We start from the raw sequence: 14,462 nt of genomic DNA, 5'->3' as shown, positions 1-14,462 counted from the left end.
CCAAAAGACACCCAGCGACTCAAAAGAGGGTCAGGGCAAGCGGGCACATCGCAAGACCCAACTGTCTCTTCTTTGCAAAAGCAGCATATAGTAACAACATGTGTATTGTCTGTCTGGAGCTGCCTCAAAGTCCCAGGGCTCCTCGGGGGCTGGAGAGCACAGGAGATCACTGTGACTTGTTAGCCTTGGCTGGCAGACATGTGGACAGAGTGTTGTTCTTGGATAGAACAAAGAACAGCATATAGCAGTATTAAATTTGCCAGCAAGAGCCACAACATATATGATAATGACAGTAAACTGTCCACAGCTTCAATACAACCTGATAGATTTTGAGCAATAAGTTGGTCAAGCATATGCATTAACAAACAAGTTCTGAGAACTGTTGATTCATTTAAGCGCTGATAAAAATGTTGAGCTACTCATAATCACACAGTAGTCAACTTAGTAGGTACCCTGTAATTTAGCTAACTTACAGCTACCCTTTAACCCTTATGAAAATGAACTATGGTTTTAGGAAAAAAAAAAAGTTTAACAATGGTAACCACAAATTAACCATGCTACACTAACCATTACCATGGTGTTTGGAGTTAAAATGCAATGCTTTGTCAAGAAACTCTAGATGGCGCAGGCTGGTGATATGCAAACTGGTGATATTCACAGTGTTAAACTAACCGACGCAAGCTGATTGGTTCATGATGTATCTGCAGCCGATGAGCTTGCTGCTCTACATTTAAATGCCTGGTTAGCATTCACTAGAGCAGTTTGCAGCGCACTTTCAGTGTTCCTCTGAAGCCCCCCAACTCCCCAGCTCCACCTGTATAGATCTACTACAGGTTATTGTATTTGCTAATCGTGCAAATACTCACAGAGTATGTCATGATAGAACTGTGGTTATACAAATGGTATTCAATAAAAATCCCCCCCCCCCAAAAAAAATCATGGCTACACGTGCAGCAGTCATGGTTAGTTTGGATAAAACAAGTACACTTTTTTTTGTACTTGTCATTTAATCAAATTTATAATGTACATAAAACAAAGTGATGACTCTATGGCGCTTCACTATTGGGCTGATATACACAAAATAATGCATTGTTTGGCTCTCCTGTTGTTAAGCTGGTGCCATCTGTACTTACCCTTTTTCGTGTCACTACTTTTAGATAGAAAGAAATTGTTTTAAAAAAGATAGTGTGCTCTGGTAAGCTACAAGCTATTAGCTTATTCTGTAGGTAAACTATCATTTAAAGAAGGTAACTACACCACAAGCTACTAACTAAAATACGAAATGACCAAATGACTCAAAAACATTTGCAGCAATGTCAGGCTGTCTAGCTACTGCCATCCTAATGCAAACTGTATTTAAGTTATTAGCAATCAGTAATTTTATTTAGAAAGTAAGAGTTTTTTTTTTTTTTTTTGAAAATAGAAAGTTTATCCCATTAAGCTACAGTACAAACTATACTCATAATCAGCTGTTTAGCTGAGCTTCTGTTACAGTGCTGCCACTTTGCTGTTAAGTTATTAGCACCACTTCTTTTAATTAACTACTACACAGCACATACTGTATATAGTATAATGAAGTACAGAACAACACCAGCTAGGTGTATTCTCTGAAGAAGCTATTTGGATTTCTACAGTACACATTTTTACCAATGAGCAGATGCTTATATAAAAAGTTTGGAGGAAAAAATTTAGCAAGAGAGAGAGAGAGTATATTTATGTGAGTTAAAGAGAGAGAGACCTAATGTCACTCAACATTGTGAGGCCACTTCCATGGGAAACACTGAGCTCATGCCCTATCGCTCCTATAATGGACACTTTGAGGGGATGGGCTACTCTGGTAGGTCCCAGGGCCCTGATAAACCAGAATTCCTGTCTGGATGCAAACCCAAACAACATTAGTGGCCACACCGCTGCCTCGCTCCCCCCAGCCCCTGTGTGCTGCCCTGCCCTGGCATTGAGCAGAGGCAGATTCCTCTGTCTCTCCCATCAGCACTACAACACTTATCTCTAGATAGTCGACAGCGATAACACTCTTAACAACAGCTATGTGCCACCATGACACATTAGAGGGGTCTGAAGCTTTGACATCTTAGCCTGGTCCAACATTAACACTGAAAAAGAAACACTGCTCATTTGGCAGAAGACCTTAGCTGTTCTCCTCACTTGTTATTTCTCGAATCACACCGTAAAGTCTAATGCTCGCCACAAGAGCATGTCATCGTTACTTACTCAAGGCCATGGTGAGATTTGTGTTTTCTCATACCAGGTATGGATGAGTTCTCACTCAGCACTGCCAGCTTGCAGCATCCCGCCACCGGCCACATCCATAAAAGCTTAGGGCCCATGAAGCAACATGGCTCAGCAAGCCATGCGAAACGTGTTGCCTTTTCCTTTTCATAGCCCTCATTTTCATTCCTCTCTCTTTTTTGATGTTTTGCTTCAGTGTGGGGGTAGATTTAAAAACAGTGAGAGAGAAAAAATGGCCTGAGTTGCTTTTACAAACAATTTTCCTGCTGATAAGTCTACTTACATAACTAACGGAAAATTCCAGTAAAGTGCAAATGAGTCCTCTGCACAATCTGATTGTGCTGCAGCCTGGAATTGAACTGCTAGTTTCGTCTGGTCAGAGGAGAACTGGCCCCCCAACTGATCCTGGTTTCTCCGAAGGTTTTTTCTCCATTCTGTCACCGATGGAGTTTCGGTTAACTGTCGCTGTCGCCTCTGGCTTGCTTAGTTGGGGACATTTAATATCCAGCGATATCGTTGACTTTATTGCACAGATACTATTTAAACTGAACTGAGCTAGATGATGACATCATTGAATTAAATGATAAACTGCCTTTGACTGAAAATTGAGTGTTTACTATTGTAATTTTTGCATTATTGACACACTATTCTCCTATTTAATACTTAATAAGTTGCTTTGTCACAATATGTATTGTTAAAAGGACTATATAAATAAAGGTGACTTGACATGATGGTTTGTACCCTCATAAAATGATCATTGAACATAAATGATGATGAGACCATTATAAACCATAGGTCAAGCCGAGGTGTCCAGGGCTGTTGAGATTCTCGTCAACAGCGTCCATAGTAACAACTTAATATTATCACCCATATTAGAAAAAAGGCAATCATGGTCTCGGAGGGGGTTTGGTAATTAGATCCGCCTCTTGCTGGGTGTCAAGTCATCTTAGATATTTTTAATATTCCTCTGAGAGATTGTCCCCGACAGATAAACCAGTAATCACCTTGCTCAGGGGCTGATAGGGCTGTTTTGTGTTATCTAGTGGCTAATAAAATCATTTGCGATGAGCCGAAGTTCACGCTCAGAGACGCGGTGGCAGACGACACCTGTCATTAGAGCAGATGTCAGATTAGGAAAGTCGTCCTCTCCATATTAGGGAGTAGTCGTGCTCTTTGAAACAATGGCAATGAGGACGCTGCAGCAATGTTTATTGATGATTAATATTATCCTAGCATAAGGTCTTTTTTTTTTTTACGTTATGATCCCTAAACTGTATAAACACTATTCCTAATAATAGTAAAATGTTTGTGGACGAAGAAGTTGTGAAATTTACAAGAAAGTTTCTTCTCTTCCTACAGGGCATAATTATACACATTTTTTCTAGAGAAAAAAAAACAAATTGACTAGACTTTTGAAGTGATCCCTAAATGCTGTCCTTTAGCACTCTTCCGTATTGATTTTTCCGCAGGGAAAAAAGGAGAGTGAGTCAAGGCCAGTCATAAAGAGTGTCCAAGGATGTTCCCAACATCACGCGCTACGCCTCACACATCTCATCTTTCAGCTAATCTTTGTGGTTAAAGTAAACAGCGCGCTGTGAATCATGGGAATGCAATGTGCGGGAACAGACTAATCAATTTCATTAGCTGCATCAATCATCGCTGGTTGACATTTATTGTGGTGGTGATGGGTTGATCTGGTGGACTCGGGGACAGGCGGCTAGAGTGATAAATGTTGCTATCTCTAGAAAGAGAGGATAAATAGACTGGAGTCTTTGTGGGAAAGAAGAGTTGGCAAGCTGGGGAAATGAATACATCCATCCGTACTACTATTGCATTTACAGTATATAAAGTCATCAACTCTCTGATGACCATTAGCTCATTTACAGAATCAAGTGGATAAAACTACTCATACTACTTTTTTCATTCAAACTACTTATTCATAATTATAGTATGTATACCTTCGAAGGCAATGTGGCAAAACTCAGATTCCTACACTGTATGCATACCATGTTGATTTATCAGAGGACTCCAACTTAACGGTAACACTTAAGAATGGGGGACCATTCTCACTGTTAGCTAGTTGTTTATTAGGATGCCTATTATTAACACATTGGCTGTATATTAAAAATGTATTACAATTATTATTAGTGCTTATAAAGCACATATTCTACATGGCCATATTCTACATGTATAATCCTATCCAATGCCTAAACTTAACAACTACCTCGCTAACTATTAATAAGCAGCAAACTAGGAGTTTATTGAGGCAAAAGTTATAGTCAATAGTTTGTTAGAAATAATTGGACCTTAAAATAAAGTGTGATCAAACTTACTGTAAAATAAAAAGTGTAATATCTGGGCCACTAGTGTCACCAGACAGAATTGCACAAAAATGTGACTGTTTTCAAAGAGACTTCCTTGAACATCCTTCTTGTCTGTCATTGGTTTGGCAAACAGGTAGTCCCGCCTCCAACTCAAACCATTGATTGAGACAATGGTGCTGCATCAGTAAGTTTAAAGTTGGAAAAAGTGCTGAAGTTAATGGCATTCCTATCTGCAAACATTCATTGTTTTTTTATGTCACTGTACGCCAGGGTTGTTTCTTCAGATTAAGGCTTTCCATCCCATCTAGCAGTCCAAAATTACTGATATGTTTCACTCGACTGGGATCGCTGGCAGTGGATGAATAAAACACTGCCTTTGTGAACTTTGTCCCTCATCAACCACACTGGTAGAGGAAATATCTTGTTTGTGATCCCTCCCCTGTATCTCCAGACGGTATCTCTTGGCCGCAGCCTTAGATTTCACTCTTTGAATTTTTTAGTGGTCAATGCGACGACTAATCTGATTTGGACGCCTCTCAAGCCAGGAGGGTAAACGGTTCTCTAGCTACAGTTCATTTGACGCGCACAGCCATGTTTTGTGTTGCCTGAGTGTGGAGAGCTAAAATGATACAAATTCTTATCCTGCAATTATAATTGTAAGAGTCATGTTATTCTTGGTGAATTTACTCATTCAAGCATTGCTTCAATTATCATCAGGGGTAATTGTTTTCCACTCAGCTCCAACTGATGGGCAAAAGCAGTTCTTGATGCCTGGGTTGATATCGAGTTGAGACTTGTTTTGTTTTTTTACGCTCTTATGAATAATGAAACTTTGACTTTCACAGCAGATACTTCAGATATTAAATGAACTCAGTGTTTTTATAATGGGCCATTGCAAGGAAATTAACATGCACATTGCACTTTATATATTGGGAAAGAAAGAAAGAAAGAAAGAAAGAAAGAAAAAAGAAAAGAAAAGAAAAGAAAAGAAAAGAAAAGAAAAGAAAAGAAAAGAAAAGAAAAGAAAAAGCACTATCCCATTCGAAGTTTTCTTTTTTTTTCTCCATACATTAAATTACAAAAGGGGGGAAATAATAAAAACGTAATAATGCACTATCCCCATCAAATTTATTATTTTTCTTTGTATATTATTTACAAATTGGGGGTAAAAAATAAATAATAAAAAAAATAATATTTAAATGTAGTACAATTTATAATAATAATAATTATTATTAGTATTATTATTATTATTATTATTTGATTTTAAGAAACATAAATTAAATAATGCACTTTTGATTAGTATATTTGTTTAAGCTCCTGAATTTTATTTATTTATTCATTTATTTATCTTTGATATTTTATGGTTTTACTTTTTTTTTTTTTTTACTGAACTTGTCCAAAATGTGTCCAAAAAAGGCAGTAATGTTGTTGTCTCTCGTTTAAAGAAAGGCTACACACTAGATTTCGAAAGGTTTAAAGAAGCTCCTAAAAAAATTGTCTAAAGTTTTGATCATCAACCATAAAGTCAACCAAAACTGTTAAACTGTAAAACCATTAAATCTGCACAAAAGACTTCAGACTTCATGAAGTGTTCCCTTTACCAACTGACTTTAATGTCAAGGGAAGGTCACATCACGCTACGCTACAGACATGCCAAACTCCACTTCATCACCCTCCTGCTTTTACAGCACATCTTGAAGCTGGCTTGTTTTCATCAAGAGAACGAAGTGCAGCCAAAAATGATCATGTCGTCATAATTCTATCACATGTCCATAAATACATGTTGCAAAGTCGTAAAAAGATTCACTGTCTCTTTGGAAAATGTTGGTTTCCATTTGCTGCACAGAATTGCATAGTATATGACCCACCAGTGGTAGCAATGAATTAGATTGTCCAAATATGTGGCATGTAATGGAGAGTCCACAGAGCGGAGTGGTTAGCATGTGTGTGTTTAGACACAAACGGCTGCCTCATAAAATCTGTGTTTTGATTGGCGGAATGATTCGCTGTGATTATGATGAGACAGATTTAGTGATCCCCACACCCACGTTTCTCACTCAAACATCATTCTTCTTGTCCTTTGTCTTTTAATGTGCTATCACCAGTAAAAACACCATGCAAAAGAATACTTAGACAACACAAAACATCACATTTAACTTCTGTAATGTGACATGTTTCCTAAAACAAAAGGCAATATTTGATTGCAAATAGTGTTGGGCGGGAATTCATTTCATCATTATGAAAACACACACACACACACACACACACAGAAATGGATGGGACTAAAATGTGTTTTGTTCAGTATTATTAAAACCAATGCTAATACTTAACAATAAGGTTCTGTTTGTTAACTATATTTATTGCATTACATTAACTACCAATGAGCAATACATTGCTACAGTATTTATTAATTATTAGTTAATAAACACAGCTGTAAATTATTAGTTCATTTTAGCTCATGTCAATTATAACTAAAATTAATGGATACAACTTTTGATTTTAATAATCTTTTAGTAAATGATGGAATCAACCTTAAGCGAGATAAATACTTCAGAAGTATTTTTCATTGTTCGTTTATGTTAACTAATATAGTAAATTAATGTTCACAAATGGAACCTTATTGTGAAGTGTTATGGCTAAACAACTGAAAATAATTGAAATAAAGATGAAATAAAATATAAATAAATATACAATTTAAATACTGAAATAAAATATACAAATTAGATGAAACCTATGGAATATGAACTCATAGGAAATATGAAAATAATAATAAATAAATATTAATAAGTATTAAAATGACATAAAAATAATAGCAAAATAAGCCAGTTAGGCTGTGATAGTATTGGTTAATATAATATTTATAATATTTATTTAATATTTTCTCTACCCAAATGGCTTTGATTATGATTAAAATAAGTAATTTCAAGACAATAAACAATTTAAAATGTATTATTATTATTATTATTATTCAAATTGGACTTTCACTGAAAAAAATAATAAAATAAAAGAAAATAAAACATTTATTTTAATCCTAAACCACAACACAAATGCAATGCACAATTCAAACTATGGGTAAATATGGAAATAAGCATTTAAGCAAGCATGTTTGCCTTATTCAAAGGTGAGCTCAGCTCTTATTCTGACATCAGCTCTAACATGAGCAGGCACGACCAGCCAACACACATCAGACATTTATTTATCTAGGAAAGAAATCCCATCAGTGACTTATTTTGCATTTCTCTGGTCCAGAGGGTGTCAGACGGCACTGACCCCAGCATCAACCCCAAAGCGAAGAAAGCCGGCGTTTGTGCCCCTCGACCCACATATATATGCACTTATGCAACTCACAAGAGACTTTTGACTTTAATGTTTGGCAGGGCTCAGCCTGCCCTCCGCATTCATATTTGGAGAGCCGCAGTCCGGATGTCAGAGTGACTTCTCCTAACCTCTCTCCTTTCTCTCCATCCATATGTCAAACTCTGGAAGAGTGAAACTTAAACAGAAGACTGGAAAACTTGTTCTCCTGAGCGCTGAGCTAATGCAACCACACCGTGCTTCTCCAGACATCTCAGATGACGTCTCACTTCATATTATTTTTCTTCTTCGAAGCTCCAACATGAATATGCAGCAAATATTTAGAGGCCATTTAGTTTAGAGGGGTAAATGGAATGGTATTTTCCTTCATTATGTCTGTCATCATGTGGCGATTTCCCTCGGGCTCGCCTTCAGACTGCACATGATGAATAATCTCATCATGCAAGTATGTTTCTCTATGCATTTTTATACTCCTGCTTTGAATTAAGAGCCCCTATTGATCTTCCACAGACACCAGAGAAGCACTTTCATCCAGAAGCACATTGCCCAGTCTGACTCGGCACAATATTGATAGATCATCAATATTTACATTCTGCACGTATTGACGAAGCAGTATCGCTTCTCAGACACTCAATCATAATGCTGGCAACGACATAAATAAAAGCATTTATAAAATTACATATTTTCGAGGTGCATATCAATGCTAAAAATTGTGCATGCATGTCAAATGCTTTTGAGAATCGTCACCTTTGAAGCAGCAGTAATCAAATAGACATATCATTTGATTTATTCGAACATATTTTTAATGTCTTACTGTCATTGCTGTTATGTGATAGTGTACCGAATGGAAGGCCGTTGAGGAATCAGCAGTCAGTGGTGGGACATTTTAGGTGTCCTTTACTCCTTCCTGTTTATTATCTTCCCAAATGACTTGTCAATAAACTCTGTCTACACCATCAATTATCTATATCGCTCTATCAATATGAGCTGCACTGAAGGAGCAAATGAATAATGTCATAATGAATACAGCCCTTCCAATACATTTCAGACAAGCATTAGGGTTTTATGTGTGTGTATGTGTGTGTGTATGTATATATATACAGTATATATTACACACTTTTTTTGTGTGTTAAAGTCAGTGCTTAAAATAAAAAATGCATTAATTAAAAATTAATAATGCAACAGTAAATTAAGTCCACATCAAGAGTGACACAAGACTTCTAGATCACCAACGGGGTAAATTCAGTAAGGGATCACTGTTGCGTCCGCTACATGATTCAGAAACATTTATCTCATTGGTTGTTCGTGTGTTCTTCAGTTATTTCTGTCGTATCACACAATGTACAACTTCTTCGAAGTGAACTGAAGCACATGATATCAGGCTGGACAAACAACAGTCACAGTGCGGAAAACATACATATCACTTATGAAAGGTTACCGTGACCTTCCACACAAAAGTCTCAAGTGTTTGTTCTTTAAATCTGTCATTGTGTTTCACCCTCTATCTCTCTCCGCACCCACCGCATCCCGACCCAAACGCCAGCGCTCCTGTTAGCTCTAGCCGTGTGATAAGTGTTAAACAAACTCACTTTCTGTGGCTCTCTCCCTTCTCACCTTTGTGCTCGCACAATGGGAATTTGACATTCCTTTAGTCATCCGTTTCACCGCCCGCCGTGTCTTTCTCACATGCACTGACAGGACAGGAGATGTTGATAAGAGTATAATAGAGAATCAAACAATGCTAAGCTAGGAGCGATTATTTTTAATTACCCACGGTGGAGCGTTCACTATCAGTGCACTTTTAATGTTTGCCTTGGCCAACAACAACAAAAAAATAAAATAAAAAAAGCTGCAAGCCTTGAGCTTATTAAACCTGTGATATATGGTTTATCAGATTGTTGCTGGCTTCCTGGTATTTACAGCCCAAGTGTTTTTATTTCTTTAGAGTTTTTCGATGACAACTCCTTGATGAAAAATGGTTCGTGCAGTGAAAACATAGGCCCATGTGGATATCTTTTGGTTAAGGCCCAGAATAATGTTTGGCCCAGTCTGTTTTGTAAAAGTTAAATGCTAACTGACATGCAATCTTGTGCCACGCTTTGATTCACATGCAACCGATGGAGCACGAGTCATTACAAACACTTGCCAATCTTGGAGCGTTGTGTTTTTGGGAAACATTTAGAAAACTCACAAAAAAAAAAAAAAAAAAAAAAAAAACCCTGCGTCTTACGGACATTTTTGCAAAACTCCAAAAACTTCTTATGAATCCATCCATAGATTTTCCAAACTGCATGTTCTACATAGGGCTGTGGTCTAAAAATCTTAATTTAAATATTAAGTGACCTTAACTACTATGTACTTACATCAAAAATTAAGTGCAATGTATTTATTGTGCTCATATTGTATTGCAAAACACTTTTGCTGATAATGAGGTGGGATACGCGATTAGGAAATGGTTTGGTGGTTTGGGTAGGTTTAAGGGTGGTTTTACGGTGTAAACAGTGTAATTATAAGTGTAAGTACAGAAATTATTTACAGATGTAATTTCATGCAGGTATTTTTAAAAATATAAATACATGTATGATCACAATACGTGAATTGTATCAAATGATTCATTTCAATGTAAGTACATTTTAATGTGTGCATCACATAACCAGCTGACCTTTCTAACATAGTAAACTTGCTCGGTAGCACACCTTGTACAGCATTGCAAAGACTTTAAAAGCAAGCTAAAACAGCACGGAAATGGCCTTTTATTTAACATGTTCTTTTGCTAACACTGTTGGTTAGGTTTAGGCTAGAGTTCAGTGTTTGTGGTATGGTATTTTCCAACTAGGTAGAGAATTAACTTCTCAGTGCCACTCACTGACGAACTGTCATGATATGTGTAACAACTAACATAATTAATCATTGCCAGATCTATAGTCATGTTTCAGAGAAATTAAATGTTTTAAGAGCCACTTATTAGACAAATCAATTTGAAAATGTGAGTAACATGCAAGAAGCACCATGATATTATATACTTTTCTCCAGTGAGGGTTGCATTTAGGAGACCAGACAGCCTTGAACAGAGTGATTTAGATATGCATGTACGGTCTCAGTAATTAATCTGCTTTATTATGTTTGACATCATGGTTTTGTTCTGCTTCAGACTGGAACAATGAGGTCCAGAATGCAAAAAAAAAAAATCTTCAACCTCTGCAGTCAAATCTCAAATGCAGGTTCTCATCCGCCGCAAACTGAGCGACGACGGCCGCTTCCGCATTAATTGACAAGACCAATAACAATCATGCATTTACGTATCAAAATTCTACACGCTCACCAAAACGAGAGAACTCTCTCAATAACTGTGAGGCAAAACTTTCACTTTGTGGCTTTCTCGGTGTGGTGGACTGAGCCAACAGGATGTCACTCACTCGGTTCAAAAGGCCTTGAGGTTGGTCTCTGCTGGTTCTTTTTGGAAACTTGCGGCTTTCGACATCCATAACCAACTATTGGCCGCACTGCTATATTGCCTCACAGTATCCAGACTTGAGGGGAATTGTTTTTGGCAACGCTCTCTGAAATTTTCCCACTGCAAAGCCCTCAAAATGTGCTTGCTTTACTCCATACCCCCAACGTCAAGCTGGGAGACAAACTGCTTCATTGCCCGCCAAGGTTCTCTAATTGCAATTACAGCAAAGTCCAATTAGCTTTTGACAACGATGCATTGTTGATCCAGGCCGTCTTCAAACTGGTGCTTTGGGTGTCACACAAAGCGCATGGAAATCCAGTCTGTGAGGCGAAGCACTGTTTTCCTTGTCCGTCGCATGTCTATTAGGGCAGCTGTGCTGGAAAATGTTGCTAGAATGTGTGCAGCGAGCTTGTTTTCTTTTGTTCAGTCTGTGTGTCAGTATAAATAGGGCTGAGGTTGAGAAGAAGAAGTCCTGATGGTGCCTGCTAACAAAGGTGGGCTTATAACGGTAATAACAGCACACACTTACTCTCTGGTGCTAATTTGCTTGCATTGAATCAGCACAGGTGGTTGCGCTTTCATCAAGCACGGCCTGCTCGTATTTATTTTTACAGTTCTCCTCCATAGTGCCTCTGTTTTCGGACACTTTCGAGCACTGTCAGCGAGACACGCTAATCACTAGAGCTTCACAGCGCTTTTCATTTACATAAGAAACCCTGACAAACTTGTGTAAGCAAACAGGGAAGCTTGTGAGAGCTCCAAATGTGCATTTTACGTCTGTTTGGGAAAAGCGTTCTCACTCTCACGCCTCTCTATCTGTGGCACAAATTGTCCTGTCGCCAAAGAAGAAAAAAAAGTTTATCTGAAAAAAAAAAAGTTGAAATGATTCTGACGTGTCATAAATCACACCAGCACTTGTGGCAAATCATTTTTTCCAACCATCTAATTAATACATTATTTATTTGCTTGACGCACACAGACATACACGTGACTGTAAGTCATTTATATGGCTGAGCGCTGAAGCATATGTAGATAATCACACACACACACACACACACACACACACACAGACATTTATCTTTTTTTTTTCATTTAGGACATATGATAGACTATTAGACTATAAAACTAATAAAAAGCACTAAAATAATAAACTAAATTATTATTATTATTATTTTGGTGTGTGTATGTGTGTTATTAGCTAAATCTGATAATATTTATTTATCTCTTGATTAATATTATTTTGCAGATCAGGATTTTCTCAGAAGGGTTTTGTCAGATTTACTGTAACTAATTTCAGACGTTTTTTTTCTTTTGTTTTTTCCATTGGCAAATTCATTTTTATTTATTTATTTATTTATTTATTTATTTATTTATTTATTTTCTGTGCACATTTACTGCATTGACCTGTGTTCATATATTTACAATACACAAACATCTGACAATAAAAGTTGCACAATTTGATACATGTTTGGCATGAAACACATGGCCTACCTGAGAGCACCTGATAGAGTTTACAATCTAAACTGAACTTTTGGATCTTTTTTTTTTATTATTATTATTGTTTTAGTTACATTATTAATTTCCTCAGAATTCTAAATTTTTAACACTTTAGAACTATAAAAGGAAAAACTCTATTACCAGCTTCCTTAGAGCAAATGTACAGTACAGCATTGGTCTGCCAGCAAACTGCCAAGTAATTATACTACACACACTTATAAGTCTGTGTGTGTGTGTGTGTGTGTGTGTCCTTTGCGTGGGCTGATGAATTCATGTGATTGCACACACTGGTATGTGCTCGTGCATATGAGTGAGTTTATTGCTTTCACATGCTGCGGTGCAGAAAATGAAAGAAAATTAAAAACATAATAAATAAATAAATAAATGAGGAATATGTAGATACTGGGTTGGGCTTCTTGTTTAAAATGTGTCATGTGAACACAGCAGAAGCGTAAGGTTGTTTTGGATACGTGCTGCTCTGACATAGCTGCAGGATTGAATTATGGATGTAAGTAGTTTAAGTAGACTTGTTTGAGTATTTGTGATGTAATTGCTTCCACTCGGGCGGCTTGGATACATTGACAGCCTAATTTAGAGAACCACAGTTTTTGGGCAGTCTGCAGAGCTGTCAATCAAACCCCGATAAAGGCGGTGCAGACTGTAGAGGGGATTCTGTAAAAGAGTCACTTATTCTGTTTGCTTTTCCACCTCAGTGACTCACTCTCTCACCTTTGCAATCACATCCACCTCATTCACTTACAGATGGAACGTGCAAAATCAGGATTTTACTCTATATTACAAAGAGTTTCTTTGTTCAGAAAAGAACAAGATTGGGACTAACAGGGCTGACAGTCGTGCAGTTTGTTTTGCCATCGCTAGCATTGTGCTCAAGGGCATCACACTTGAATCAGATCATCAATCTGTTGTCTCCCATTAATCAAATATTTACCATATATAATCATGTTAACAGAGCTGACAATGTAAGCTATACCTTGTAACAAAATATCTAAAAATCTCTGTCCACATGAAAACGCAAACGCACGCTATGAAGCACTGTCAAGAGCACGCCAGACCAACAGGTGGCGATATAATCTCAACTGTAAAGCCATTTTGGCCAATCAGAAGCCTGTAAAAGTTTCCAGTAGACAGAGATAACAGCGCAGGCACTGACGCCAAAATCCTCACCCTAAAAATCCTCACCCTGACAGGCGTTTTCAAAAATGTTCGGTTTCAGGGACCTGGCGCTGCATTTACATGCAGACGAATGGCCAAAACGGCATAGAAAAAGCTGCGTTAACCGTTTTTGTGTGGACAGGGCCTCAACGGCAGGAAGTGTCATAATATACTGTAATTCACCATATTATGTATGTATATATAGGCATGCTTGCATGTGTGTATGCATGATTTCTGCTGATTTGTTGAAAACCTTTATTTTAGCTAAAAAGCATTATTTTTGGAAATCACTTTTAACCATGACATATAGATATTAAACCAAAAATGACACACTTTTTACAGAAAAAAATATGAGATGATACTACTGTAAACTTCACAACAGTCCTTCTGTCTACTCCTATTAAAAATATTACTCTCACAGTACTCTGCTTCAGTGTGTGAGTGTGTGTGTG

General features: G+C 37.4%; 1 protein-coding gene across 7 annotated transcripts in view; it reads left to right on the top strand.

Annotated features, from left to right (window-relative positions):
* Positions 1-14,462, top strand: part of prdm16 (PR domain containing 16) — a 216,118-nt gene that overhangs the window by 88,736 nt on the left and 112,920 nt on the right. The gene's annotated exons all lie outside the window — the stretch shown is intronic.

Source organism: Carassius carassius, chromosome 21, assembly GCF_963082965.1.
Source record: "Carassius carassius chromosome 21, fCarCar2.1, whole genome shotgun sequence".
NCBI lineage: Eukaryota > Metazoa > Chordata > Actinopteri > Cypriniformes > Cyprinidae > Carassius > Carassius carassius.
Note: the sequence above shows the minus strand (reverse complement) of the source record. Positions and strands in the feature narration are given on the sequence as shown.